The sequence below is a fragment of the Nomascus leucogenys genome, chromosome 14, assembly GCF_006542625.1.
Source record: "Nomascus leucogenys isolate Asia chromosome 14, Asia_NLE_v1, whole genome shotgun sequence".
Taxonomy (NCBI): Eukaryota; Metazoa; Chordata; class Mammalia; order Primates; family Hylobatidae; genus Nomascus; species Nomascus leucogenys.
Window position 1 is genome coordinate 4,081,408 of NC_044394.1, and position 25,775 is coordinate 4,107,182.

Consider the following 25,775-nt stretch of genomic DNA (forward strand, 5'->3'; position numbering starts at 1 on the left):
TGCTTGAACCTGGGAGACAGAGGCTGTAGTGAGCTAAGATCACACCATTGCACTCCAGCCTGGGTGACAGAGTAAGACTCTGTCTCACAAAAAAAAAAAAAACAGAAAAAACAAACAAAAGACCCCTTCCCCATCCAAAATTGTATAAATATTTTGCCTTTATTCTTCTCCCTCCTAGACATGAATAAGACTTTGTTTCCTTTACTGTGGGTGAGCAAAAAATTCAGCTTTGCTTAATCAGCAAGTTTTATCTTCTTGGCATTTTTGGAAAGTTGACCCTCAACAGCTTGCATATGAGAAACTTATTTACTTACTGAACACCACATAGCTGTTCAGATTTATTTTAGAGGTCATAAACTCAGAAAGAAGTAGATCCAGGCTGTAGACCAATTTTGTTGAGCTTAAAGGGTTAACTCACTCATTTAAAAAAATAGATTAGTAACTAACACTTAAAAAATTGAAAGTTGTATGTAAAATCTGGATTTCTGGCTTTTTTCAAATACTGAACTTGGCCCGGCTTTTCTACATGGTAATAATTGTTAGGTGCTTCAGATGTAGCGTATCCTTACTGCATCGGCATAGTTCTTGCCACTTACTGTTTATATCTGGCTTGTTCATTTACATCAGGGGATAAAGAGTAAATATTTTTGGCTTTGAGGACCATATGGCCTCTGTCTCAACTACTCAACTCTACCATTGTAGCATGAAAACAGCAAAAGGCAATGTCTAAATGAATGAATGTTGCTGTGTTCCAGTAAAACTTTATTGACAGAAGCAGGCCTGAAGGTTACAATTTGTGATCCCTGAATCTGTGTAATATGCCTGGCTATGGGCAGCATTTAATTTGAAACCATTGTTTATGATTGAACCAATTCTGGTCTGGCTTTATGGAGATGCCTATTAATTCTGAAGAGAAAAGGGCTGCAGTATAAAATTAACAAATTGTATTAGGAGGGTTTAAGTCAATTAATTATGGAGCTGCTTTTTCCTAAAAAACGTAACGCAAGAAAGGAAAGCCATCATTCCAAATGGTTTGAGAGAAAAGTGAGCATGAAAGAACAAAGGTCAAAATGGAGCAGCTTGACCATATGTCTTGCTGATGTGGAAATTCAGCTGTTTAAGGAATATTCAACTTGCATTTGTAAATGTCATATACATATTAGCAGCTGGTTGCTTCTCATATGCATGAAAAAATATAGATTTGTTTAAAATTAATGTTAAATGTTGATATAGCTAGAAAAATAGAATCTCTTTAAATAGCAAACTTTTTGGCCCATATAAATTATGATTAGATTTGTAAAACTTCCATTTGCAATGACTCTTCTAGCAGCAAACTTAGGGCCCAGAGCCAAGAGATAATACCAAATACTATCTGAAACTACCATGTATTTAACATTTTCAAAAGGAATCAGGCCAGGTGCCATGGCTAACATCTATAATCCCCACATGTTGGGAGGCTAATGTGGGAGGATGGCTTAAGGCCAGGAGTTTGAGATCAGTCTGGGTCATGTATCAAAACCCCGTCTCCACAAAAAGAAATGAAAATAGCCAGGCATGGTGGTATGTGCCTGCAGTACCAGCTACTCAAGAGGCTGAGGCAGGAGGATTGCTTAGCCCAGGAGTTTGAGGCTGCAGTGGGCTATGATGGTGCCACGGCACTCCAGTGTGGGTCTCCAAAAAAGGGATCAATTTGTTCCAATTATCATAACCAAAACAGTGATAATAATAATACATTATGTTACTCTTAGAATCCACAAAACAAATTATAGAAATCTTCAAAATTAGCCTGAATAAAATGGAAATCTTTTGAATTGTGAAAGTAAAAATATATTTTTTTTAAAACTTTTTAATCCATAATTCACTAATTCACTCTTTTGGAAATTCTGAAACAGCTGGGATAAAATCAATATTTGGCTAAAGATGAAAATGACTTGGTAAGAAATGCTTGTGTATTTACAAGTTTACGTACATTTCTCTTTAATTGCATTGGTGATTTTGTGGCATTCTCAGTTGCATTGCCAGTCTTTCTAAACAAGAGGCACATTTTTGCTGCCTTAATTTCTTCTCCAATTTTTCTTTTATCCTCTTGAAAAGTAGTTTCTATTCCCACCACTCCATTCAAGCTCTTCTCAAGAAGGCCACTTTCTAGCCTTCTTATTTATACATTTATTAATTTTTCGTCAATTCTCTTTTTCCTGAATCTCTCTGCTGGGTCCCTGAAGTTTTTGCCATCTTAACCTTTTACAACCCATAAGTTGCTGTTATTCTTTCATCATTCCAGCACCCTCTTTTGTTGACTCTATTCTTGCTTCTACAGTCTAGCTAAGTACACTTCGAGCATCTATCTTTGGCTGCTGGTCTTCATTCTCTTTTACTCTTGTCCTTGAGAATCTCAAGGACTTCAAACCCTCTCTGTTGATTTACAGTATTGTCCTCTTGTGAAGGCTACACTCCTTTATTTCTGCTTTCTGGAAATGTCCGGAATTGTTGCTGCAGAGAACAGGAGCATCGTAACTAATAGAAGCCACATGACATTTTTTCTTCCCTCTTGCTATGTAAGAATGGTGGATATTGAAATTACGTGTACCATTCCTAAACAAGATAGTAAAAAGATCACTGTGGCCCCTTTTCTGTATGATGTTTACATGCTTGCACTGATGGAGGTAAATATAATTTATAGATTACCTGTTTGGAATTATTCTATTTAGACCCTGTTCATATATTGGTTTATCTAGGATGTAGTGGGAATAAGCTGTATCTAAATGCGTATTTTTTTGTCCCTAGGAAAATTATAAAGAGAGTTATGACAGTGTTTGGAGTTTTGGCCAGGAAGTTACCGCAGTCTCAGATGCAGGTGGCAGGGATATCCCTTCCCTAATCCACCAGTTTGGGATACAGGTATTCCAGGATTGTAGATGCTTTCAACTTCAGTCAGGAGGTCAAAGCAGTGGAAAAAATGTAGTTTTTACATTGTGTTTAATAAAGAATGATGTAGTTTGTGCATTGTACTTAATAGGAAGTAAAAAGCATGCCAATTTAAAAGGCTGAAATCTAAAACTTTTTTTCTCAGTACAACTACAAAAATATGAATTTTGTCTAGCACACTAGAGAATGCAGTATGCTACCTCCTTACCAAATCTAAAATAGATACATTGCCAGTATAACAGTCTCATTATATCTAAAATCCAGTTTATCCTTTTTTCCTTTTTTCAAAATTATGCCTCTGCATTACTTCTCCCTGGCTATCCACCAACCATTGCTTTCCTAACTAAAGCAGTGAATAATACGTATTATGAAAACCTAATAATGAAAATAACACTTAATAAATGCATTCACTTTTCCAGATACTCTTCTAAGTGTTTAATTCTCATCAAAACCCTTTGAGGTCAGGAAATATTTATTGTTATCCCACTTTATAAATGCCATTTAAGGTGAAATGATACACTGAAGATAGTATGAGTGTTATACGATAGAGCTGAGATACAAACCCAGCCAATCTCACATCACGCACAGGCTTCTCTTAACTACTCAAAATATGGCCTCTCAAAACACCAAGCCAGCCTTGGAAGACCATTTAGTCTATTGAAAAGTTCAGGCGGGTACTGCCTGTGTTAATTTGAGTTGAAATCTAGCTCCACTGTTTTCATGCTGTGTGACCCCAAACTAATCCTTAAACTTCAAGTTCATTACCTATTAACTGTAACTAATTATTCCAGCTTTATGGATGCCTTTAAAAGCTTGATTTAATTATTCCATAATGTAAACATATATCAAATCATCACATTGTACCATATAAATATATAACATATACCATTATTGTCAATTAAAAATTTAAAAAACAAGAATTAAATCACATCATTTTTTTAAGTACTGGGGAAAAAGGAACTTGGAATATAACCATTCAACCAATGTTGGTTTTCTTCATATCCTACAATCCACGTATCTAACTAGTTGCCAAGTTCTGTTGAATACATAGATCAGTACAGCGTATTTCACACTCATTTCTTCTTTTCAATCATTATATCCTTATTACAAATAAAATAAAAACATCTTCAATGGCTCTACACTCCGGACATTACTGATTTTGTATTCTATCATTCAGTTTTCCTCATTGTCTGGTCCTGAATTTATTTCATCAACCTTATTTCCTATGGCTCCCCCAGTGAACCCTCTATTCCATTTGGGCTGGAATGTGCCTCTGTTATTCACCCTCCAAATGTGCTTATGTGAGTTCCATCTCAATGCCTTGATTACACTGTGATCTCTGTTTTCCACATCCCAGAAACAATACTGTACACAGGACATTAGGAAAAAGAAAGAGCACTTTCTCCTCCATTTTCTGGTGATAAACTCCTTGGTTGGGGAACTTGGAAGTCCTTGCTATGGTCTCAGATTTTAGAACAAAAGCCACTGACAAAGCTAAATCATCCAAGGTGTTAATTGGGTTTTAAAATCTATTAAACAACTTCGTTCTATTTTTCACATCGGAAATGTATGGATACCCTCTTCAGCATAAAACTGAAAACTGCCTTGGAAGGGAAGAGAATGGAAAATTAGAATTTCAAACTATATTCTTACCCTATCAATCTTTAATTCTAAAGTAATCATAGAGAAAAATAAGGAGGTAGATTATGCAAGCAAATGCAACAATGCATCTGTTTTAAAAAATATATTCTACAATTCAAATTTCTACTAATCGAGATTAGCCTTCCTCCCAATAAAATTAATGAACATTGCTCCTAGTTTGCTGGGCAATAAATGGTGTAGGAATGGGGGAGCTGATGGCCATGACTTGGCACAGGTAAGAGAAAGCAATTGTTACTGGAAATATTAGATTTGCTCAAATATTGTGGAAAATTCAGGTATTAAGAAGAAACAGCTGGGTCTGCAGAGGTGTGGATTGTTTTAGTAGTATTCACAAGTTGTTGAGAATTTGGGAATAAGCTAAATCTGGATCAATTTAACACATTTTTAATTTTCTTGCAAAAAAGATATAGACATTCTAATGTAATCTTTTTCAAAGGACAGTCTTTTTATAAAGCAAAGACATTGAGTAGAATTTTTCATGCACAAATGTAGGTTTCTGCCTATTGACTCTGCCTCAAGAAAGTTATGTTAGTTCTAGAATCTGTCATGTTTTCCAAAGTCATGTTAAATTGGATCCTTGTCACTTCTTCCTCCATCCCCCAAAATGTGCTTGAATCTGAACAGGTTTCTTCCCATAAGTTAAGAGGCCATAAACCATTAATATATTCTAGTGAAAACATCATTTTAGTGACTCAGGGTGATGCAAATATTATTGCTTAGGATTTTTTTTTTCTCTCCCAGTTCTTTCTTCACTGTATTTTGAGGCAGGATAATATTATCTGTAACTTTAGATTTCCAGTGATGACAGAATCTAGTAAAAGAGGAACAGAGTATTTGGTAAGTATGTCAACTTCAAAGTCAAGAAGTTATAGCAAATGAGTAAGAAATGAAGGCTCCTATCCAGAACCTACTTTAAAGCTGGAATTAATATTGATGTTTCTCCAAGCACGAGTACTGAGAATATGGATTACAGAAAATGGTGTCTGAGATGAAGGTTTTATGTTTGAAGAATACAACTGATACTAACGACCATGTAAATACATTTTTAAAGTCAGTCAATTTAGAGTAGATGTGGTTGCTGTGAGGCTCTTTGAACTATTCATGTTTGGGAAGTTTGGATTCAAGTCAGTGAACCTGAGTCCAACCCCTAATCCTAACACCTCTTAACTAGATAACTAGTCCTTATCTAGGACTATTAGACAAGTTATGATGCTTCTCTTCACCCCAGGTTTCTTGGCAGCACAGTGAGGATAAAAACAGTGTCTGCCTTATAGGGTAATGGGGGATGTTTGAACGGTAATATATGTAGAAAATATTTTTTAAATTCTAAACCCTATTATTTAGATTTTTCATTAGTAAAATAGTTTGAGTCATTTTGGAAATATCACCAACTACCAACTGTCAGTAAATGTTACATTTACAATCTCCCATCTAGAAAATAATTTCTTACTTGCTCCTGTTTCCAGTTTGTCCCATTTAAATTCACCACTTAACCTCATGCCAGGATGCTCTTTCTCCCTCCCCTTCCTCTGACCCCTACTCCTCCTTTTCCTCCCTCTCTTTCTTTTCTTGCTTCTCTTCCTTCTTCTCCTTTTTCACTTTCTCTTCCTTCCCCTCTGCTTCTAATACTGTAAATATTATAAGTACAGTTAAAGAGGATTATATAATAGACATTTATTTTCCCCCACTTATTTTATCAGATCTTAATCTTTTACTGTATTTTCTTCAGAACTTTAATAAACTAAAACATTTCAATTGAAGCCACCTGTATCTCATTCACTCTCTACTTAGAGGTAACTGCCATCATGTCCTAGTTGAAAGGAGGCTAAAAATTCCATCACTGTCACTTACTATCTGTATAACAATACAAATTACTTTATCTGTGCTTCAGTTTTCTTATCTATAAACTTGGAGTAATAATGATAAATATCGCCTCGAGTTGCTGTTGTAACTAAATGATAGAATTAAACATCTGTAAATCATTCACAACAGTGCATGACACTTAGGAGACAAAAAATGTTATAATTACTGGTAGTTGATGTAGTAGATGCATCATGAATTTTGGTGTTTTATCATTCTCACATATATTTTTGTAACTCATATATTTGTGTATCTTACATAGTGAAAATATGCATTTTTTAAAAACTTGGCATAATTGGCATCGCATATATGCATCATTTTACAATGTCCTTATTTTGTTCAACATTAGGTTTTTGAGATTTATTTATGTTGTTAATTACATTTTTAGCTTATTTATTTTTACTGCTTTACAGGGCTTAAAGACATTATATAAACATACCACCAGTTATCTATTGTCCTGTAAATGGATATTTGAATTGTTTCTAATTCTTTGGTTGATGCCAATAAGGTTACAATAAATAGCATTAGTTGTGAAGCCTTTATTACATGTACTGAAGTTTTCATACAGACCATACTTGCAAGTGGAAATGCTGAGTAAGAGAATATACAAACTTCCCTCTTCACTGGTATGACCAAATTGTCCTCAATGACGGTTATATTAACACTCATTCTTTCCAATAACATGTGAGAATTCCTGTTTTTCCATACACAAGAGGAAGTGTCAGATACTTAAAATTTTATCTGTTAGAATAGGTATTATATGTATTTCCCTACAGCCTTAATTTACACTTTCTAAATTACTGGCGAAGCTAAGAGTCTTTTAAAATGCTTATTGGCCATTTCAGTTTCCTTTTCTATGAATTACCCATTCAAATCCCTTGTCCGGTTGACTCTTGAGTCGTCTTCGGATTTGCAAGAGTTCTTTAGAATTCTGGGTACTGGTACCTTTTCAGTTAGATATATTTCAAATATCTCAGAGATTCTGCCTTGTCCTTTAACTTTATTTTTAGTGTTTTTGTTTGAACAGAGTTTGACATTTTAATGTAATCAAATATATCAGTCTTTTCCCTTTTCATGTCCTACTTTTTAAAATATACCCTTCCCTAAGATTTTAAACGTGTTCTCCTATATATTCTTTGGACATTTTGAAGTTTTGTTTTTGGTCCCAGATCTTCAATCTACCTGAAATTTATTTTTGCTAAAGATACTAATGGAAACTAATTCTCTTCTTCTTTCTACTTGATTTACCAACTGCTCAAACACCATCTACTACCACATTGTTACTTTCTTCCTGAATATTATAAAACATAATTATTATAATGATAATGCCATGGGAAATATATATATGAGATATGCATTTTATGATATGTATTTTTTCATTTCTTCTAAAAAAAATGGGACATATACGCAGAATGTGCAGGTTTGTTACATAGGCATGCATGTGCCGTGGTGGTTTGCTGCACCTACTGACTCTCTAAGTTTCTCCCCTCACTCCTCACCCCTCAACAGACCCTGGTGTGTGTCTTTGTGTCTATGTATTCTCATTATTCAACTCCTACTTATGAGTGAGAACATGCAATGTTTGGTTCTCTGTTACTGTGTTAATTTGCTGAGGAGGATGGCTTCCAGTTTCATCCATGCCCCTGCAAAGGACATGGTCTCATTCCTTTTTATGGCAGCATAGTATTCCATGGTATGTATGTACCACATTTTCATTATCCAGACTATCATTGATGGACCTTGGAGTTGGTTCCATGTCTTTGCTATTGTAAATAGTGCTGCAATAAACATATGTGGGCATCTGTCTTTAGAGCAGAATGATTTATATAGTTTGGGTATATACTCAGTAATGGGATTGCTGGGTCAAATGATATTTCTGGTTCTAGATCCTTGAGAAATCACCATACTGTCTTCCACAATGGGTGAAATAATTTACATTCCCACCAACAGTGTGAAAGTGTTCCATTTCTCCACAGCCTTACCAGCATCTATTGTTTCCTGGCTTTTTAATAATAGCCATTCTAACTGTTGTGAGATGGTATCTCATTGTGGTTTTAATTTGCATTTCTCTGATAATCAACCATGTTGAGCTTTTTTTCATACGTTTTTTGTCCAGGTAATGTATTCTTTTGAGAAGTGTCCGTTCATATCCTTTGCCCACTTTTTGATGGGGTTGGTTTTTTCTTATAAATTTGTAAAATTTCTTTTAAATCTGGATATTAGACCTTTGTCAGATGGGTAGATTGCAAAAATTTTCTCCCATTCTGTGGACTGCCTATTCACTCTGATGCTAGTTTCTTTTGCTGTGCAGAAACTCTTTAGTTTAGTTAGATCCCATTTGTCAATTTTGGCTTTTGTTGCAATTGCTTTTTTGTGTTTTTGTCATGAAGTCTTTGCCTATGCCTATGTCCTGAATGGTATTGCCTACGTTTCCTTCTAGGGTTTGTATGGTTTTGGGTTTTACATTTAAGTCTTTAATCCATCTTGAGTTAATTTTATATAAGGTATAAGGAAGGGGTCCAATTTTAGTTTTCTGCATATGGCTAGCCAGTTCTCCCAGCACCATTTACTGAGTAGGAGATCCTTTCCCCGTTGCTTGTTTTTGTCAAGTTCGATAAAGATCCGATGGTTGCAGATGTATGCTGTTATTTCTGAAATCTCTGTTCTACTCCATTGGTCTATATGTCTGTTTTGGTAACAGTATCATGCTGTTTTGGTTACTATAGCCTTGTAGTATACTTTGAAGTCAGGTAGCATGATGCCTCCAGCTCTGTTCTTTTTGTTTAGGATTGTCTTGGTTATAGGGGTCTTCTTTGAATCCATATTAAATTTAATGTAGTTTTTTCTAATTCTGTGAAGAATGTCCATGGTAGTTTGATGGGAATAGCATTGAATCTATAAATTACTATGGGCAGTATGGCCATTTTCACGATATTGATTCTTCCTATCTATGAGGATGGAATGTTTTTCCATTTGTTTGTGTCCTCTCTTATTTCCTTGAGCAGTGGTTTGTAGCTCTCCCTGACAAGGTCCTTCACATCCCTTGTTAGCTGTATTCCTAGGTATGTTATTATCTTTGTAGCAACTGTGAATGGGAGTTCATTCATGATTTGGCTCTCTGCTTGCTTATTGCTGGTGTAAAGGAATGCTTGCGATTTTTGAATATTGACTTATATCCTGAGACTTTGCTGAATTGCTTATCAGTTTAAGGAGTTTTTGGGCTGAGATGATGAGGCTTTCTAAATGTAAAATCATGTCGTCTGCAAACAGAGAGACAATTTGACTTCCTCTCTTCCTATTTGAATACCTTTTATTTCTTTCTTTTGCCTGATTGCCCTGGCCAGAACTTCTAATACTATGTTGAATAGGAGTCGTGAGAGATGGCATCCTTATCTTGTACCGATTTTCAAAGGGAATGCTTCCTGCTTTTGTCCACTCAATCTGATATTGGTTGTGGGTTTGTCATAAATAGCTCTTATTATTTTGAGATATGTTGCATCAATACCTAGTTTATTGAGTTTTTAACATGAAGGGATTTTGAGTTTTATCAAAGGCCTTTTCTGCATCTATTGGGACAATCATGGTTTTTGTTTTTGGTTCTGTTTATATGATAGATTACCTTTATTGATTTGCATATGTTGAACTAACCTTTCATCCCAGGGATGAAGCCGACTTGATTGTGGTAGATAAGTTTTTTTTTTATTTGCAGCTGGATTCAGTTTGCCAATATTTTATTGAGGATTTTTGCATTGATGTTCATCAGGAATATTGGCCTAAAATATTTTTGTTGTTGTTGTGTCTCTGCCAGGTTTTGGTATCAAGATGATGCTGGCTTCATAAAATGAGTTAGGAAGGAGTCCCTCCTTTTCAATTGTTTGGAATAGGTTCAGAGGGAATGGTACCAGCTCCTCTTTGTATTTCTGGTAGAATTTGGTTGTGAATCCATCTGGTCCTGGGCTTTTTTTTTTTTTTTTTTTTTTTTGGATGGTAGGCTATTAATTACTGCCTCAATTTCAGTACTTGTTACTGGTCTATCCAGGGATTCGACTTCTTCCTGGTTTAGTCTTGGGAGTGTGTATGTGTCCAGGAATTTATCCATTTCTTCTAGATTTTCTTATTTGCATAGAGGTGTTTATGCTATTCTCTGATGGTAGTTTGTATTTCTGTTGGGTAGGTGGTGATATCCCCTTTATCATTTTTTATTGTGTCCATTTGATTCTTCTCTCTTTTCTTCTTTACTAGCCTAGCTATCAGTCTATCTATTTTGTTAATTTATTCAAAAAACCAGCTCCTGGATTCATTGACTCTTTGGAGGGTTTTTTATGTCTCTGTCTCCTTCAATTGTTCTCTAATCTTAGTTATTTCTTGTCTTCTGTTGGCTTATTGTTGGTGTAATTTGCTTATTGTTGGATTAGTTTGCTCTTGTCTCTCTAGCTCTTTTAATTGTGATGTTAGGGTGTTGATTAAAGATCTTTACGGCTTTCTGATGCGTGCATTTAGTGCTATAAATTTCCCTCTTAACACTACTTTAGCTGCATCCAAGAGATTCTGGTACATTGTCTTTTTGTTCTCACTGGTTTCAAAGAACTACTTTATTTCTGCCTTAATTTTGTTATTTACTCAGTAGTCATTCAGGAGCAAGTTGTTTAATTTCTATGTAATTGTGTGGTTTTGAGTGAGTTTCTTAATCTTGAGTTCTAATTTGATTTCACTGTTCTGTTCCTTTTGCATTTGCTGAGGAGTGTTTTACTTCCAATTCTGTGGTCAATTTTAGCGTAAGTGCCATGTGGCACTGAGAAGAATGTATATTCTGTTGATTTGGAGTGGAGAGTTCTGTAGATGTCTACTAGGTCCACTTGATCCAGAGCTGAGTTCAAGTCCTGAATATCCTTGTTAATTTTCTGTCTCATTGATCTGTCTAATACTGACAGTAAAGTGTTAAAGTCTCCCATTATTTTGTGAGAGTCTAAGTCTCTTTGTAGGTCTCTAAGAACTTGTTTTATGAATCTAGGTGCTCCTGTACTGGGTGCATATATATTTAGAATAGTTAGCTCTTCTTGTTGAATTGTTCCCTTTACCATTATGTAATGCCCTTCTTTGTCTTTCTTGATCTTTGTTGGTTTAAGGTCTATTTTGTCAGAGACTTGGATTGCAACCCCTGCTTTTTTGCTTTCCATTTGCTTGGTAAATTTTCCTCCATCCCTTTATTTTGAGTCTATATGTGTCTTTGCACATGAGATGGGTCTCCCGAATACAGCACAACAATGGGTCTTGACTCTATCTAATTTGCCAATCTGCGTCTTTTAATTGGGATATTTAGCCCATTTACATTTAAGGTTAATATTGTTATGTGTGAATTTGATCCTGTCATTATGCTGCTGTTTGGTTATTTTGCACACTAGTTGATGCGGTTTCTTCATAGTGTCATTGGTCTTTATATTTTGGTGTGGTTTTTGCAGTGACTGGTACCAGTTTTGCCTTTCCATATTGAGTGCTTCGTTCAGGAGCTCTTGCAGGGCAGGCCTGGTGTTAACAAAATCCCTCAGCATTTGCCTGTCTGAAAAGCATTTTATTTATCCTTCACTTATGAAGCTTAGTTTGGCTGGATATGAAGTTCTGGGTTGAAAATTATTTTCTTTAAAAATGTTGAATATTGGCCCCCAATCTCTTTTGGCTTATAGAGTTTCTGCTGAGAGTTCTGTTGTTAGTCTGATGAGCTTTCCTTTATAAGTGACCTGGTCTTTTTCTCTGGCCGCCCTTAACATTTTTTTATTTATTTTGACCTTGGAGAATCTGATGATTATGTGTCTTGGGGTTGATCTTCTTGTGGAGTATCTTAATGGTGTTCTCTGTATTTTCTGAATTCGCATGTTGGCCTGTTTTGCTAGGTTTGGGAAGTTCTCCTAGATAATATCCTGAAGGGTGTTTTCCAGCTTGTTTACATTCTCCTAGTCTCTTTCAGGTACTCCAATCAATTGTAGTTTCAGTCTTTTTATGAAGTCCCATATTTCTTGAAGGCTTGGTTTATTCGTTTTTATTATTTTTTCTTTAGTCTTGTCTGCATGCCTTATTTCAGCAAGGTGGTCTTCAAACTCTGTTATCCTTTCTTCCACTTGGTTGATTTGGCTATTGATACTTGTGTATGCTTCACGAAGTTCTGGTGTTACAGTTTTCAGCTCCATGAGGTCGTGTTCCTCTCTAAACTGATTATTCTAGTTAGCAATTCCTCTATCTGTTTATCATGGTTCTTATCTTCTTTGCATTGGGTTAGAACATGCTCATTTAGCTCAGCAGTTTTTTTATTACCCATCTTCTGAAGCTTACTTCTGTCAATTCATCCATCTGATCCTCCATCCATTTCTGTGCCCTTGATGGAGAGACATTGAGATCATTTGGAGGAGAAGAGGCGCTCTGGCCTTTTGGGTTTTCAGCATTTTTTCATTGATTTTTTTCTCAGCTTTGTGAATTTGTTTAGTTTTGGTCTTTGAAGCTGCTGACCCTTGGATGGGGGTTTGTGGGGGCTTTTGTTGTTTTGTTGTTGTTGTTGCTTCCTTCTTGTTTTTCTTTCAATGGTCAGGTCCCTCTTCTATAGGGCTGCTCCAGTATGCTGGGGGTTAACTTAAGGCCCTATTCATCTTATGCATTCCCGTGCCTGGAGATGTCACTCAAGGAGCAAAGATTGGTGCCTGTTCCTTCTTCTGGGACCTGTGACCTCAAGGGGTGCCAACCTGATGCCAGTAGGATCACTCCTGTATAGTTTCTGACAACCCCTTTTAGAGGGTCTCACCCAGTTGGGTGGCATGGGGAACAGGACCCGTTTAATGAGGTACTTTGTCCCTTGGTGGAGGGCTTGTGCATCCTGCGGGGGAAATCCACTTGTCTGGGCTGCCCTGATTCCTTAGAACTACCAGGAGGAAAGCCTAAGGCTGCTGGATTGCAGACTGTGGCCACCCCTTCCCCTCAGGGCTCAGGCCCAGGGATATCTGGGTTCTGTCCCTCAGCCTCTGACTGGAGTTATTGGAGTTCCTGCAGGGAAGCCCCACCAGATGAGAGAAGTATGAGTCAGGGTCAGGCCTGAGGAGGCACTCTGGCCACAGATTGCCACAGCCAGCTTGTTGGACTGTGGGGGACAAGTCTTGGGACCAAGCTGTCCAGCCTCCCTAGCTCCAGCAGGGGAAAAGCACAGCCTTTAGCTATAGAGATGTATGCAGCTCTTCACCCGCCCAGGGAGCTTAGAGTGTTAGGCAGTTGCAAGTCCCAGTACTGGCTGCTGTCCCTCACCCAAGGAGCTCAAACAGGCTTAGACAGCAGGAAATCACAGCTGTGGTACTGGTCACCCCCTCCCCAGGAGTTCAGTAGGCTTAAACAGATTCCAGCTGAGAGGCTGCTGAGAATCAGTGTGTTCCAGGGTTGGGACGCTAGGCCCCAATGGTGTGGGTTTGTGAGCGGGATCTTCTGATCCATGGGTTACACAGTTCTGTGGAAAAAGCATGGTTTCCCTGCTTTTTCATACATTTGTATGAGTGTTCCATTCTTTACAAATTTTTACTTGGCAATAATTTCTGCTCATTCATTTATTCAATTCCCAATGCTCACTCACTTCCTCCCTTGGTTGGGGGGAGGAGGGTCCCCTTCCCTGTGTGGCTCTCAGGTGGGCCACTGCACCACCCTGTTCTTCCTTCTCTCCCTGGGTCACGCCAGCCTCCTAGTCAGTTCTGATGAGAGAACCTGGATACCGTGGTTGCCAGTGAAGGGCTCACATGCTTATTATGGTTTTATTCGAAGGGAGCATCTGAATGTCACTGTTCCTCGTCGGCCTTCTTGGCCCTGCCTCCTATGATATGTATTATATATACAATAAGTAGCCCTTAATGCACCTTTGGCCCTTGGAAACTGAGTTTAAGCAAAACAACATATAAGGAAACTACATAGGCTAATTGACATAAACAAGAGTTCAGCTCCTATGGCATATTTCTAGTCACAAAAATATCACCAAACTTATAAATAGAAGCCAAACACTTCTAAATATGATACACTGAACTGTGAACTATACATATATCAATACATATATTTATAAAATATTAATAAAAACAAGAATTATGTACTCAATTTCTGGTGAATCAGTGAGTGACTGTGGTCATGACGATGGTGGGTTAAGTCATGAAAAAAATGTTTGCAAAGCAAAAATTTTGAGGAGCCCCTCCTACCACCATGCTGTTCAAAACCAAAAACAATAACATATCACGGGCTCACTGAGCACTTTGGGAGTGCATCATTTATTGTCATGCATTTGTATGAGTGTTCTATACTTTACAAATTTTTATTTGGCAATAATTTGTGCTCATTCATTTATTCAATTCCCAATACACTGATTTCAGTTCAGGGTCTTGGGTAGTCGGAGCCTAACCCGGCAGCGCAGGGTACAAAGCAGGTACCAGTCCTGGATGGGATATTTTATTCCAGGGCACACTCTTTCGCACATCCACACTCACTCAGACTGAAACAATCTGGACACTCAATTCACCTAACCCGCACAGCTCTGGGATATGAGAGGAAATCAGCCAGAATACCAGGAGAAAACCCACACAGACATGGGCAGAACATGCAAACTCCACATAGACAATGATGTTGGCTGGGAATCAATTTTTTTTTCTCAACATGATAAGGAAACAATGTTATTCAAGGGCCTGCTGTATATGTATATATACATATGTGTATATTATATGTATTTTTCTTTCAACGGTCAGGTCCATATCACATATGTATATATACTATACATACATATGCATATATGTTCATACATATGCATGTATATAAATATATATATGAAACCTAACTATATCTTAATCTGTTGTCATTGATACCTTACACTTCAGCTGAAAAGAACAATCTGTAGATCTTGAGCTTGTCTTAATGTTTTACAACTCCAAACTTATCTGCATGCCACTCCCCAGCCTCAAGTACTATAAGGTATACTTGGCATATTCCTGTCAATTTTTTGAGACTTGGTTCAAGTGTCCTATCCTCTGTGAAACCCACTCAGCCAACCTTAATGATTTCCCCCTTTTATTTAGGATACTGTCACTGTAATTATTTTTTTGAATCTACCACTCAAGTATACACATACCCCACTCAGTGCCAAGGATTGTCTTGAGGCAGAACTGCCTGGAACCCCTGTATGTGCTTCCATGAAAGCCTACATGTACCTATTTATTTGTCAATCTTCCCACTAAATTGGGAGCACTTTTATTCCTAAACCCCGGGACTCAGTACAGTGCTTGATATCCAATAAATACTCATTAATATTTGTTAAATGAATGAATAAATGCATTTTAAAAAGGTGTGCATTAAAAACGTTAAATATCTTAGGATACTATTTCCTTAGCTAGCCACATTACAGGAGAACAGAAACTCCGAATTTGACCTTAAAACTCTAAGATTTACAAGTTGGACTAGCTTTTCCTGAGAAATAGCATGAGATACAAATTGGAACCTAAGCACTGAGATAATTTTTTCTGGCTACTTTGCAAAATATCAGGTAAGGCATGTTAACGATTAATTAAGTCTTTCACAGTCAAACAGCAGTGAAACTTCGCAACATGGAGAGAATTCCTAATAAATCTGGCACATAGTCTTAATTTCCACAGCCAAAGTTTATGAGTACTGTCAAAAGAGTTTCTAGCATTAATGGACTTTGCTGAAAAGTTTCTAGCTTGCCAGCTGCTACAATGAATTTGTCAGTATTTTTGTGTGCTTGTTTTTGTCTTGTTTTAATTTTTGAGCAGGACATAATTTTTGAGCAGGGTATAGCAAGGACAGGAAGCTAGAAATCCAGGGAAAGATGATCTGGTGGCACCATATCAAAAATTATTAGAGTCTATACAACACTTAAGTAATTTCTCATCACTGATCTTCAACTTCCTTTGCACACGAAACAAAGAATCTGGATTTGTCTGTCTCTCACATTCTCTATTGTAAACTACTCTAGAATTTTAGGATGAAGATAACTTCACTGAGTGAGTTTCTTGACCCCATAATGTTCAAACGTAATTTTAAAAGACTAGGTCAAGATATTCAACTGTGATTATTCAAGCATCTGGGGAAAAGATGAGATTAAATGATTGTTAATGTCTCTTCTCTCCTTCAAAAGGAGAATGGAGAGGTATGGGAATGGGAACAAAACGACAACAACTACTTTACCATACTGGTCAGAGTGGCCCTTGGGCTTATCAACAGAACTGAGATTAGTTATTTAGGGCTTTAGACTACACCAAAAGTATGATGTAATGACGATATTCAATTACTTAGTGTCATAAAGATCAAGAGCTCCTGGATAAGAAGAAAAGCCTTTTAGATAAGAGCAGGCTTGATCTCATGAACATAAAAGAGACATCATCTACTCTAAATTAGATGTAGAGGCCTGGGCCAAAAAGGCAAATTAAGTACAAAGAACTAAGTAGAACAGAGATGCTGTGGGGAAAAAAAGAACCAAGTGTATATCAAAGAAATGGGTGATTTTTAATGCACTGTAGTCTAAGCATTATTTACCTTCATTGAGATGAAGGGGAAAATGTTGATGTAAAAAAAATTTTCATCACTGTAACTGAATTTAGGTTGAAAGCAGCTCATATCTTAATGCTTAGGTGCTTAGGTGAGTCTGTCGGAACACACAAAAAAGCTGTTGTCTTAGGTGGGATTCCTTAGAAAAAGCACTCGGGTTAGAATTCTTGTTCAAAGGAATTATTGAGGGAGGGCTCAAGAGGAGCAGGGAAGCAGAAAGCATCAGATCAAGAATGTGGTAATAGCTAGAGACTAGAGACCAGCTACCATTTGATCTCTTGGTGAAAGACTGGAAGACAAATTGTGCCCCAGAGTGTGTCCCACCTTAAAGAAAGAGGAATGGTCTTTCACCAGTGCCAGTCAGTTATTGAGCAAGATCTGGAAAGTGATGGGCTTAGGACATGTTACCCCAAAATATAGCACCTTGGCATTTGAGAAAATGGCAGAAGCAAGAAGGTCACTCTCTGACCTTCTCCTGTCCCTATCCATTGAATCAGGACTTAAGACCTAGAAAAGACTTTTCTGCGCTTCCTCTGAAGCAGGTCATAATACCCTTACTTGAGAGGCACCCTCTCTTGACCTGGAGAAAAGGAGTGTCTTTATCTCTGAAGACACAAGGACACATAGAAGAATGCCCTCAGTTTACTATAGTTAGATCATACACTTTTTTGTCCAGTAATACTTCTCATAACTATCCACATCTTCATCAAACTTATACATAGGTTTCTGTTACTTTGGGTCTTCATTTCTGAAGACGCCTGTGTCACATAAACTTATTAAATGATTTTGAATGCTTTTCTCTTGTTAATCTGCCTTTTGTTATAGCAGCTTCAATCATGAACCAAAGGATCTGTGAGAAAAAGAAATCCTTTCTCCCCTACAGGGAAGATGCTGAGTGTATCACGGAGGCAGATCCCCAGTTGACAAAAGTAATTCTCCAGAGAAAGGGGGAGCTAAAAATTGTCATCGGTCAGCACTTACAAGAGTCAGGGCTTGTGTTTACCAACTGGTAAAGGGCATTCTGCTGAGGCCCCAACAGCATCCACTTCTCTGACAAGTCTTTCCCAAGTGATCACTATCTTTTCAGTGTTTCTGTCCTGCCCTATATATAATTCAGCCTTCTTATTCTCACAAACATTTGTATCTGTTTAGTTACGTCCCTGCCGCCAATTATGAGCCTTACATGAGGAAATTTGCTTTTTCAACTTCAAATCCCAGAATTTAACACAAGTGCTATTTTTTTGGAAAATAAAATTATTTTCTTTCTGATTTATTATTTTAGAAATCCCACATTTCTAGAATGATGTTCCTTTCTACCCCAAATTTTAAGGCTTTAAAAATGTGCATCCTGTAACCTCTCTGAACTTGAGTAGATATTTATAATCACGTTTCACATTTTATTTTTTCAACTCTTGGCCACAGTTCATTGTGTTAAAAAGATAATAACTGTACCCCATGGCAAATCATTAAGAAAAATACACAAGCAATATTTTTTTTTTTTACACTCCATCTGTCATTGAGCACTTGGTAAAGTAGCAGGACTCAGCAGGACTGTCACAGACTCTGGGTTTCCATGTGCTCTAATGTCACCCCAAACTCCTTCGCCTACTCACTCACCATATGGAATTTATGCCATATTCTTCTGATATTACCAGAATGTGTAATTGAGATATTTGCCCTGCTGCCAATATTCTAACATGAACTCATTCTGAAGTCAGGCAGGAGCTGGTTTTTTTCTGTCTGGTGCCTCATAAACCACCCATATCAAAACTGAACCAACTAATTAGGGTTGTAATTTATGTATGGCCAGCTAAAGAGTTTTTAATGGCTCATATCATATTTGCCAGCTCTAAGAACAATTCAGTGGGAACCAGATTCCCACAATTCAGTGGGAACCAGCTCAATCTACCTGATTTCTGCAGCTCACAGTCAAGATTAGTTCCTCTTTGTCCTATAATTTTTTAAAGATTATAATTTTATTTTATTTCTCTATAATTTTTCAACATGACAACATGAACTACAAAGTAGGAGTCAAAAAGACAATGTGATTCTTCTTGTCAATCTGTTACTACAGAGACTTTTTTGAAAGAAAGATAATCAAGTTCTCTTTCTGATTACTTGTTTCAGATTTGGTAATTTAGTTAAAAAATTTCAACCATCTGAAAAAAATAGCCAGAGAATATGAATATCAAACATATAGAAGAAGAAACAAATAACTGATAAGTATATAAAAATAGATAACTAGTCATTTCAGTAGTCAGAGTTGATAGTCAATTCGAAGATAATTTATTTTCATGAAAATAGAAGCATGCATTATATGCTATTGTGCAATATTTTTCTAGGTTACTGAAGAGTCTACCACAAAAAAAGATAATTTTGTCCTCCATGAATTAACAATATCATACTTATTGGCAGCATATGGTTCATGTTCATTAAAATGAAATATTTGATACAGGAATATCTGTCATTGTTATTCGTAATAGCTATCATTTGTTGAAACTTTCCTATGTGACAAATACTGTACTTTGTACTTCTACAAACATTATGTATGTAATTTTTATAAAAACTTTATTGTTTTACATATAAGAAAATTAGGGCTCAGTGAGTCTGAGATTTTTCATGAATGACATAATTTAAAATGGTAGAGCTTGGAATTAAACTCAGATCTGTCTGCTTCTAAAGCTCCTACTCTTTCTAAGGGTTAAGACAAAGCTCCCCCCCTAATTTAAATGAAGGGATTGCTATGTGTCACATCCATCTAATTGAGCCTCTGTTGGGATATTGCTCTAAATTTATCCAGTTTGCTGAGTCAAGTGACCCATTGTTCTGTAGGAAAATAAAGGCAGGGATTAAGAAAGTGGAGAATGGTAGCCAAAGGCAGGGAGTATGATGCTCTGAGAGAGAGGAAAATCAGTCCTCAACTACTGTCAGCTGAGCTAGCCTGTCACTAAGAGCTAGACTGTGATGTTCTCTTGTGGAACATAACCTCACAGAACCCAATATGAGACAAGGTCATTCATTCTGTGATCACAGTGCAGCAAGACAAAACGATACCACTCTATAATGTTTGAGGCACAGACAAAAACAGGGACAATGTCCAAACTACAGCAATGATCAAACATCTCCTTCTGCCAGCTAATATGAGTGATGGCTGCTGCTTTACCCACGGTTTAATCTTGCTCCATTCCTCAGCTATATAGATAAAAATTAAGGATCATATAACTTTTCCCACTTTGTGGCAGCACCCAGTGAAGAGCAAAACTACACTGTCTTAAACGCTCCCCCATATTACCTAATGCAAGCACAAATACTGTAACAAATCCCTCCTAACACTCTCTTTCTGAAATACCTAATAGTTCCCCAAGGTTTTTTATCTCCCTTGGGGCAATGAGCCAGTAAGTCTAACTTTCTTGACTACAGATTTTTGTTTGTCTTTGGTGGGAGGGCATTGAAAAGCTCCTTCTCTAATGAAGCTCTTGGATTAGATAAAGTATTTATTTGATACAACTACTCTCCTTGATCGGTGCTCAAGAAAGGAGTTGGCAAACTTTTTTTGTAAAGGACAAGATAGTTATTATTTTTACCTTTGCAGGCCATAGGATCTCTATTGCAACTATTCATCTCTGCCACTGTGGCACAAAAGCAGCACAGACAATATGTAAACAAATGAGCAAAGCTGGATTTGGTCTGCCAGGTGATTGTTTGGGGATGCCTGGGTTTGATTAGCTTGATGGGGCCAACTGTTAGAATCATACTAATTCATTTTTCCTACTGAATATCTTCTAATTGCCTTCATTTTCTTAAGTGGAATATGATTACTCTGCAGAAACTTCTTCCCATATGGTTGCCATATAAAAATGTCCTTTAGTATAGCTAGAACTCAAATTACATAACTATAGAATAACCTTTACACATTTGAGTGGTTCCTTAAGTTTCCCCTCGAAAATGGATCATTGCAGTCATTCAAGTGAAATTACGTTTTCTAAGCCATAATTCTGTACCATGTAGTCTTTTAGGCACAGAGGGTAGAAGGATGATTATTTTCTTTTAGGAGCTCAGAGCATAGCTGGAGAGTCAGCATCGCAGACAATTAATAATGAAGAACAAATTACAAAAGGCTATAAATTTGAACCAAAATAAATCTGCATAGTGCAATAAAGTGAAGAGCAATAAAATGAGGTATGCCCGTCCTAAAGATCCCAGAGAGACCTGATGAGAAACAAACATAACGTTCTTCCTTTAAAACAGCATGTGTTCCCCCATGAAAGTCCGAATTCTATCCAAAGAGGCCTGTTCTAAACTACTATCTGTCCAATCTCTGGACCTTTCTAGTTAGGAGTTCTAGAGGCTTGGTGCCATTTTCTTGTTCCAAGCTATTCTTTGCACATTGGCAGGTGAGAGTCCACTGCTTTCTAGAACACCTACAAAGTACAAAGTGAAGACGCTTGAGGAAAGAACAAAGCTGTCCAGAATTGTCTTAAGTTTCAGCCCTCAAATCGAGGCCTATGATTTTTGTTTGTTTTTTTCTTTTCTCTTTTGAATTAAGAATACAATTTTCTCTTCTTCAGTGAAGGAAAGCTAATGAATCCAAACGAAGTCTGGATGATGCCAGGCACAATCCTGAAGGCAGGCATTCAGTTTACTTAGGTGGCAAATTCATCTCTTATTTTCAAGGTCAAATATCAGCCGTCTAAGATCAACTAACGATTTATTTCACAGCAAATTACACACATGAGGATTCCAAATAGTTTTGTATAAAATTTATAGTAAAGAGATGATTGGGTAAATCTAAGTCGCTTGGAGTTGAGTTTAACCAGCACAACTGACTTGGGAGTTGTCCAGAGGTTAGCAGCCTCCAGATAGGTAGCTTCTACTCCCTAGTCCTTGTCCAAGTTTTATGTCTGTGAAAGTTCAGTTGCAAAAGCTATCTCCCATGAAAGGCCCCCATATTCTTAGTAGAGACTGGAACTTCTACTCCTAGTTATAAAAATTTGCATTCCTAAATTTTATGTTTTGGGCTGTCTGATATATGCCATTTAAAAAGTCATCAGTTATTCAGGAAACCAACAGATTCATTCCAATAAAGTGGTATGAAGGGAAAGAAGCTATGTGGCTCTCAAAAAAAGTGTATACAAACACAAATGTTGGTTTAATGTCTTTTTTAAAATCAAATTATAATTAACATGTAGCCAAGTGTTGGACTCATAGCACAGAATGACCAAGGATACAAAAACGCAATATGAAGAATAGAGACCCTATAGATAATATGACTGAAGTTAATGTCAAAAAGGAAACAGGAAATACCTAAATTTTCAGATTAAATTATGACAGCATGGATTTCAGTTATCTGGATTCTGTTGCATAGACCTTGGTTGGAAGACACAGTCTATCTTCATTATATGTAGATTTTACATTTGCAAATTCACCTACTCACTCACATTTATTTGTAACCCCTAAAACAATAGCCACAGTGCTTTGGAGGTGATTCACAGCTATTCAGAGTGCAGTGAGAAGTTTGAGTTGCCCAGTGCGTTTGTTCCTTGCTAAGGTCCTACAGGGCAACACTCTGCCTTCTTGTTTCAGCTCCCGTACTGTAGACAAGTGTTCTTTTTATGGTATATTTAGTTCTATGAATTTGCATTTTTGTGCTTTGTGTTGGCGACTTTGCTGTTTCAAAAGGCTCCCAAACATAGGGCTGAAGTGCTGCCTAACATTCCAAAATTCAAGGAGGATATGATGCGCCTTACGGCAAAAATAGTATGTGAAAGTTGTACGATTAAAAATGGAGTCATTGTATCAAACCCTGGCAAATGAAGCTGAGTCAGGCGATGAAGGGAAGGCTGTAATGCACAATTTGCCTAATAACAGAAATTACCACAAGAAATTTTTTCAAACTACAGCTTACTGAAGAGTCAGCTAGGACTGCTAGTAGCACGAGGAGAGCTAGCCACTTACACAAGAACACTTGCCTAATACACTGTCTCACAAGCCCAACCCCATACTGTAAGGATCTAGCCATAACGACAAGATTACCTCTCCTACCTACCAACTGCTGAAACCCACCACTCACAACTCACCAGCTCTTGCAATACGTTTCCAGGCCAACTAAATTTCTTTCAAAATAATTTGCATAAACTCCTCTTTCCTCCAGAAAACGCTCACCTTTTCCATCATTCTCCAGACATACCAGAGGCCATCCTGGTCCGTATCTATGTTCTGGACTGCAATCCCATTTCTTGTACATTGTTCACAACTAAAATATTTTTACTTAGAGATTCACGTCTCTATGTTTTGTATGGTGGCAAGTACATAAGATAAGCTTCATTGAGGCATGAATTATAGTACTATTGATCATGATTTCAACGTAAGTAAATCAACAATATATATTAAATAAGGTGTCTTTAAACAGAAACACGAAACCAGGTTTGTACTGATCAGTTAACTAAAACATGGCCAGAGGCTTGCAGAAACATCACCTCATATTTCCCAAAGGAAGAATGATTCGGTATTCACTAATTCAGTGTTCATGACAACTTCATGAACATTACCATGAAAACCAAGAATCTGCTGTATCTACATCTCTTAATGCTATATACCAGGACTCAAGGTCTTGGGTGAAAAAAATCAGTCTTCCTCCGAAGACTGATTCTTAGTGGAAAGTCTGACTTGTGACTCAAAGGAAATTAAATACCTAAGCACAGTTTCATTTGCTGAAAATTCTTCCCATTGTCACAAAAACATGGTCAACAACAATCTTTAATGCTCTTTAAATCTCAAAGCACTATCGACTATTTGAGTAGGATTTTTGCTGTACTTATTTCACAGGATTTAAAAGGATTCAAGCCACTGTTAATTGACTGTCAGAATTCCTTCTCCTCAAAGGTCTATTTTGTCAACCTCTATTTGTGGGCCACACTAATCATTAAGAAAACCCATCAAATTCACGTGGACATGCTCCTCCATAATCTGATATAATTTTTGAAGTAAGCAACAACCTTTCTTTCTGAAATCTCATAGAGTTATTTGCCTCTAAATAATATTAGACATGTATGCAATTCAATAGTTTTAGTATTTATAAATCCTTTGTTGAATTAAATTAACAAATACGTATTAAATTATAATAGGCACAGTCACAATTGTTAAACTGAGTGTATTTTTCTACTAGGAGATCATAACCTTTAATAAGACCTTTATTCTGCTAAATGTAATGAAACCTTTTTATTCCTAAGCTTCCATAATAGTTGTACAGCACTTGGCATTCCTGACCATTCTCACCTTTAAATATATATCTTTAAAATATAAATATATTTTAAATAAATATACATCTTTAAATATATATTTTATATAAAATATATATTATATACATTTAATAATATATAAATATTTATTGCTTTCATCATAAAAATAATACATGCTATTATACAGGAATAAAAATGGCCTAGAAATATAGATGATTAAAAAATAAAATTCCCATTTGCTATTTTATTGATGTTCCTTAGGAAGTAACCATGGGAAACAGTTTAGGGAATAAATGTATTCATATATTAATAAGCAAATGCATTTGGGTGTGTGCATGCGTTATATGTGTGCACACACGCACACATATACACGCAAGGGGATGAGTTTAGACTTTTCACAAATGGAATCTCCCTAAAAATGTATTTGCTTGTTTGATATATCCTCATTTTCTTCCAAATTTGTACTTCAAAAACTACCCTATTCTTTTTACCTCGCCTTTATAATAAATATCCCACGTAGCACGATTCACTGGTTGTTTATATAGCCAGTTAGGACCAGACGCTTAGGATAAAAATATAGTTCACAGTTCTTATTTTTCAAGCTAATCACTGAGCACTTGTTGTCCAATTTGACAGTTAGTATTGCCTCTCTCGCTTGATGCTTCCCCATTGAAATGTCTAAGAATCCAGGCAGTTTACTTAGGGGTCTATTTTCCTTTCAGACGCCAGGTGGAGGGAAACCAGAGAGTACAATCAGCCACCTATTGCCATTGCTTTCTGTCTCTTCAACATGGCACTTTTGTTGAAAGCTGGTCCTATTGATGTGTGTCCACCTGGTAATCTGATACCTGCTCAGGCTGTAAGTCTTGATCCCAAGACTGAGCTCCAAGTTTGCATTAACATTCACACCCTCAGTTGTTTATCTCAAAGCAGGGCCACTGTTATCTGATGACTGGGTCATCATAGGGTATTTAGGCTCAGCAGGGGCTGTACTGGAACCAGCTATTCTTTTTTTTTTTTTTTTTTGCGCATTTCTTTTTATTAATTTTTTTTGCACACAAAACAATAAACATTTTCTAAAAATACATACAAACGAAAAGAGGCGTATCAAACATATTAGGAAGGTTGCACATGGGAAGACGGGGAATAGAAATGGGGAGTGGGAATTAAAATAAATGAGAGAGGGACTTTATATGGATCAGTGATAACAACTCAATCCTCTATTTGACAAAGAAGGAGGAGAAGGAAGAGGAAGAAAAAGAAAGTGGGATAAAGGATCAGAAAGGGAGGAAAATAGAAAAAATTAGAGTATGACTCCAGGGTAGACCTGTTTTGTTGTCACTGGGTTGGTTGGTTGGTTTGTCTGTTGTATTTTTCATATGTTTCACCATGTTGGCCAGGCTGGTCTCGAACTCCTAGCCCGAAGTGATCAACCCGCCTCGGCCCCCCAGAGTGCCGGGGAACCAGCTATTCTTTTTGAGCCTCCAGTCTAAACACTGGTGTCACACCCTGATCTCTGGTTCTGACTCT